This window comes from Alosa alosa, chromosome 3 (genome assembly GCF_017589495.1).
Source record: "Alosa alosa isolate M-15738 ecotype Scorff River chromosome 3, AALO_Geno_1.1, whole genome shotgun sequence".
Lineage (NCBI taxonomy): Eukaryota > Metazoa > Chordata > Actinopteri > Clupeiformes > Clupeidae > Alosa > Alosa alosa.
The window spans coordinates 4,865,023-4,871,074 of NC_063191.1; positions in this window are offsets into that span (position 1 = coordinate 4,865,023).

Here is a 6,052-nt window from a genome sequence, read left to right on the forward strand (position 1 = left end):
TCACCAGGTTTAATTTGCTCACTGTCACACGGCCTGGATCCATAACACCAAGCCAAGGCAGCCCTCTCCCGTCAATTCCGAAGGGTAGGCGCCTCCAGGATCCTGTGTCGATTCTGCCAAAGTCCATACATCATTAGCAGCTCCGGCCTGGGCTGTTGAGGAACAGGTCGCTGGAAGCTCTCGTAACAAATAGGTCAAAGTAACTGCCAGCTGACGCCTTTTGTCCCGAGCCACAGGATTACAGGTCATTCAGTGGGGACATGACTCCCGCCCTAGCTTGTCACCCTGGCTCCCGCCCACGCACAACCTGCTGCGCTTAAGGGTTTGGTGGCCTCTCGAGAAGGGATGATTAATGCGGGGAGATTACGTCAAGCCTGCCCCATCTGCAACCAACACAAATTCGTCCTGCCGGCCCCAGCCCGGTTCGCGGCAGCCTGCCTGGCCAGGCGTCCCTGGTCTCACATGTACCCGGCTTTGTCGGGGCTGCCAACAAATTGGCGCGGCAAGGTGGTTTCTCACCATGGTTGACCAATTCAGCAAGATGGCGCGCCGTTTCCCTCCCCAAGCTCCAACCCGTAAGGGGGCCGCCCAAGGTGGTCACGGAACCGTCTTCCGGATGCGGACGCCAAAGGATGTAGTTTCTGACCGTGGCCCACAATTCTCCTCCGCCTTTTGGAGGAGTTCTATCTCTGCTGGGAGCCACAGTCAGTCTGACTTCGGTTCAAATACGGTAATGGGCAGTCAAGGCGAAGGGCAAAATCAGAATTTCGAGAAGGCACTGCGATGTTGACCTCGCATAACCCCACTCCTGGTGTAACCCAATTGACATGGGTGCGTCGCGCACAATTCTCTGACCTGCTCTGCCATCGGTATGTCCCCCTTCCAATGTGTTTATGGATTACCAGCCTCACTCTATTTTGCCAGCCAGAAGGGAGGTTTGCCCGCCCATGCACTTGCTTTTGCCCGTCGATATTAGCCGCCTGGTCCGCGACCACTCCTCAGATCCGTTGCCAGCTACACTACGGCGGGGCCCGGCCGTCGAATTCCGCACTTTCCACCTACCATGTTGGTCAAGGGGTGTGGTTGTCATCGAGAAGAACCTGCCACTCAAGAGTGGAGTCGCCAAAAGCTGGCACCTCGATTCCTTGGCCCGGTATTTCCGCCATTAGAGTGATTGAAAGCCCAACTGCTGTCCGGCTCCAACTGCCTAATTCCTTGAGGTTGCACCCGCCATGTGTCACAAGATTAAATAGCCCATTCATGAGAGTCAGCTGGTCCCCTGCGCTTGTCCTCCTCCTCGGCTGCCGTCGATGGTGGTCCTAGTTTACACCGTCCATGCCTGCCCGGTCCAGGCGGTGGGGAGCCTCCAGTACCTCTCATTGACTGGGAGGCTATGGACCTGAGAAAGGACCTGGGTGCCAGCTAGTGGATTGGACGGGACTCTCATCACCGCCTTCCATAGCGGCATCCTGATCAACCTGCAATCCGCAGGGGCCGCTGCAGAGGGTCCCTAACCGTCCCACGCCATATAGCCAGCTTCCCGTCCACAATGCCTGACCCACAGCCCTGTCTCTGAACCTGTACTCTGGCAGGGGACGCCCAGAGGGGTTGAGCCGTCCTGCACCCGGCTTCGGCGGCTTCCCTGTCCTGGCCCGCTGAAGCCTTGTCTCGGGACCTGTCCATCTCCGACCACGACCTCCGGCCCTCCGAGGGATGAGGCCACGTTCACTTCCGGACCCGTTGAGGAGGTTCTATCCTCCGGCTCCCCTCCTCCCGCCAGGCATTGAGTGTTGCTCTTAGGACTTCTGGGGCCGTCCCTTGGGGGGTTCTGTCATGAGCCCCTCCTCCCACGGGTTACCACCCTAATTGGTTTCCACTATCTTCCCACTCTGCTCACCACTCTCTACTCAGCCTAACTAGCTCCCCCTGTCCCTGCTCTGCTCTGCTCTAATTATTTGCCAGCTGGCGCTTGCATTACCCACTAACCTCTCCCAGTATTTAAAGCCCTGTCTTTCAGCTCTCCTTGTCAGATCGTCTGCAAGCCTTTCACACTGAACCTGTTTGCTCTTTCGCCTGGCTCACTCTTGTTTTGTGACCCCGACCTGCCTGAATCTTGGATACTCTTCTGCCCCCAGAGAACCAGACCTGCTTTCTGCCGTAACGACTCCTGACTACTCTTCGATCCACGGTAACTCTGACCAGCCTTCTGCCTTGCTACTACCACGAATTTGGATCTCCCTTGAACTGTACTTCTGCCTTTGTTTCATCCGGCCCCGTTGTGTCTGTGTTTCCCCAGGACTTCCGGACCACCCACCACCGGCGTCATAGGGCGCGCTCGCTGCCACTGGGGGGACACAGACCCAGCACATTGGGCCAGAATCCCTGTTATTCCCAGTAACCCCTGGAGCCTTCACTCCTCCCTACATCCCTTTTTCCTTAAGTTTAATAAACTTTCTGGTGTGACGCATCTTCAGGGTCACTCTGGTCGCCTGTCTGAACCGTGACAGTGCGATCGGCCATCATGGACTCAGGCGCGCACTTCCCGACATGGAAACCGGCGAACCTGAGCAACCCACCGCCATGCAACGCCTGGAACACACTGAGAGGGGATAGCCCGCATGAGCGGCGACATCACCTCCCTGCTTCAGGGTCGACCACCAACAGCATCAGCAGTTCCAGCAGCACCAGCAGCAGTTCCAGTAGAAAGCAGTAAACAACAACTTCGCCATGATCATCCAACTCCTCCACCAACCTTGCCCCAGCCCTCCATACCACTGCCCAGTTCCAGGCAGTCTGCCCACCCCTGCCCCCTCGAAGTTACACCTCCCCGGTCATTTGCAGCCAGCTGCTCGGAACCTAAGATTGGAAACCCCGAAATGTTCAGCGGCGATTCAACCCAGGTCCGGCCATTCCTGACTAACTGCCGACTTCAATTTCAGTACTCCTTGCAGCCAAGGACCTTCGCCACGGAAGGCTAAAGTTGGGTATGCCATCACTCACCTGGCCGGGCAGAGCTTCGACTCTGGGGAACAGTAGAGATTCGAACGTCAAACCCGCGTATGCAACCTTCACCTGTTTGCTGGAGGAGATGAAGGTGTTTGACCTGGATTCACCAACATGAGGCGTCTAAATGAACTGTTCAGTATTAGACAAGGCAGACGTGCAGTCGCAGACCATTCCATCGACTTCTGAACCTGGCTGGCAAGACGAAGTTCTTGGAACACACCCATCGTTGGTGGACGCGTTCTTCCATAGCTTGGCCGACTATATCAAGGACGAAGTTGGTCTCCCATGAACTGCCTTCCACTCTTGATGAAGCCATCGCACTGACTGTCGGATCGACAGAAGGATACAGACCCGTCGCCGTGAGAGGGGCGCCAAGGTCCCACCAACTACCCGCATTAGAGAGATCCGACTGGGCTCTTTGTCATCTACTGCCACTCACCCAAGTCAGCTTGACCAGTCTGGAGCCCATGGAGATTGATGAGCCTCTCTCTCACTCCTGCAGGGCCCAGCGCTTCACCTCAAACCTCTGCCTCTATTGTGGAGGTGGATGGACATCGTGGTAACCTGCCCTTTTAAAGGCCGAAGCTCACGGGCATAGGGGAGTCCGTTGAGCTCAATGACCATCCAGTCCTCCGACCGCGAACCCCTGCAAAGTTCACCTCCGCCTCTCTGACTCAACTACACCCTGGCTGCTTCAGGGATTCTGGCGCCAAGCCAACATAATGGACATCAAGCTGGCACGCCAACTGGGACTGGAGAACCACCGTTTGACACCTCCTATTCCTGCCGGGCACTGGACGGACACTTACTGGATCGGTCACTCATGTCACGGCCCCCGGTCTCTCATGGGTCTGTCCGAAACCATCAAGAAACTATCCAGTTTCACCTGCTCCCCTCTCCAGGCCAACCCCTCATCCTGGTTACCCGCTGGGCTCCGCACAACCCCTCAGCCTGACTGGGTGACCGGGGGTGATCAGGGAGTGGGGAGAGGACTGCCACCGAACCTGCCTGCTTGCTGCGACTACCCCCTCGGCCAGTACCCACTAACTCCGGGGCCCTGACCTCTCCAATGTCCCAGAATGCTACCATGGTCTCAGAGAAGTGTTTAACAGCAAGAGCTACATCTCTGCCCCCCTCACCGACCCGGTACGACTGTGCCATCGACCTCCTCCCTGGAACAGCCCCTCCAAAGGGGTCAGTCTTTATTCGTTCTGTTCTGAAAGAAAGTCCATGGAGGACTACATCAACGACTCTCTGTCCAAGAGAATTAATCCGTCCATCTTCATCTCCTGTGGTGCTGGCCTTCTTCTTTGTGGGGAAGAAGGACGGATCTCTTAAGCCCTGCATTGACTACAGGGGACTCAACAACATCACAGTGAAGAACCGTTACCCTCTGCCTCTGCTCACACCTCTGCCTTTGAGTTGCTCCAGGGAGCCACTGTTTTACCAAGTTGGATCTCCAGAAACGCTTACCACCTAGTGCGGATCCGGGAGGGAGATGAATGGAAAACCACATTCAATACACCAACAGGCCACTCACGTAGTATCTGGTTATGCCTTTTGGCCTCACCAATGCTCCTGCTGTGTTCCAGGCTCTAGTGAATGATGTGCTGCGGGACATGTTAAACAAGTTTGTCTTCGCTTTACCTGGATGACATCTTAATCTACCCAGAAACCTGTCTGAACACACCTCTGCCACGCCCAGCAAGTCCTTCATCGCCTCCTGGAGAATTCCCCTACGCCAAGGCAGAGAAATGTGAGTTTCATCCAAGACAGTGGCCTTCCTGGGGTACATAGTGGCAGAGGGAAGTATCCAAATGGATCCCAAAATATCAGCAGTCACTTCATGGCCAGTTCTGAGAACAGAAAGAAGCTGCAACAGTTTCTGGGGTTTGCTAACTTCTATAGAAAGTTTATCCGGAACTACAGTACCATTGCTGCCCCTCTCACTGCTCTAACCAGCACCAAGCAACCCTTCACCTGGACCCCAGCAGCCGACAAAGCCTTCCAGTACCCTCCAAGGTAGGTTCACCTCCGCTCCCATCCTCCAGATGCCTGATGTGGACCGGCAATTCATTGTGGAGGTGGACCTTCCGGATGTGGGAGTTGGTGCCAGTGATTTCTCAGTGGGCTGCGGAGGATAGGAAGCTCCATCCCTGTGCCTTTTCTCACGTCGGTTGTCCCCCTGAGTGCAATTACACGGCTAGGGAACCGAGCTGCTGGCTGTGAAGCTTGCCTTGGAGGAGTGGCGCCACTGGCTGGAGGGGTCCACCATTCCATTTCTCGCTTGGACCGATCATAAGAACTTGGAGTACATCCAAGACGGGCAAACGGTTGAACTCCCAGGCAGTCCCACTGGGCCCTGTTCTTCACCAGGTTTAATTTCACTCTGTCACACCGCCTGGATCACGCAACACCAAGCCAGACGCCCTCTCCGCCAATTCCAGAAGGATGACACCCTCCAAGGATCCTGTGTCGATTCTGCCAAGTCCCTGCATCGTAGCAGCTCTGACTGGGCTGTTGAGGAACAGGTGCTGGAAGCTCTCCTAACCAGCCAGGTCCCAGCGGCTTGCCCAGCTGGGATCACCTTTTGTCCCAAAACCTGGGTCCCAGGGTCATTCAGTGGGGACATGACTCTCCGCCTAGCTTGTCACCCTGGCTCCACCCACACTTACAACCTGCTCGCCCAGAGGTTTCTGGTGGCCCCTCTGAGAAGGGATGTAATGGAATTGGCCCAAGCCTGCCCCATCTGCAACCAACACAAGTCGCCCTGCCAGCCCCCCAGCCGGATTGCGGCAGCCCCTGCCTGTGCCTAGATCGCCCCTGGTCTCACATCGCCCTTGACTTTGTCCACGGGGCTGCCCCTTCAAGTGGCATGACCGCCATTCTCACCATAGTTGACCAATTCAGCAAGATGGCACACCGTTGCCCTCCCCAAGCTCCCAACCGCCAAGGAGACCGCCCCAGGTGGTCCTGGAACACGCCTTCCGGATCCACGGACTGCCAAAGGATGTAGTTTCTGACCGTGGCCCTGACAATTCTCCCT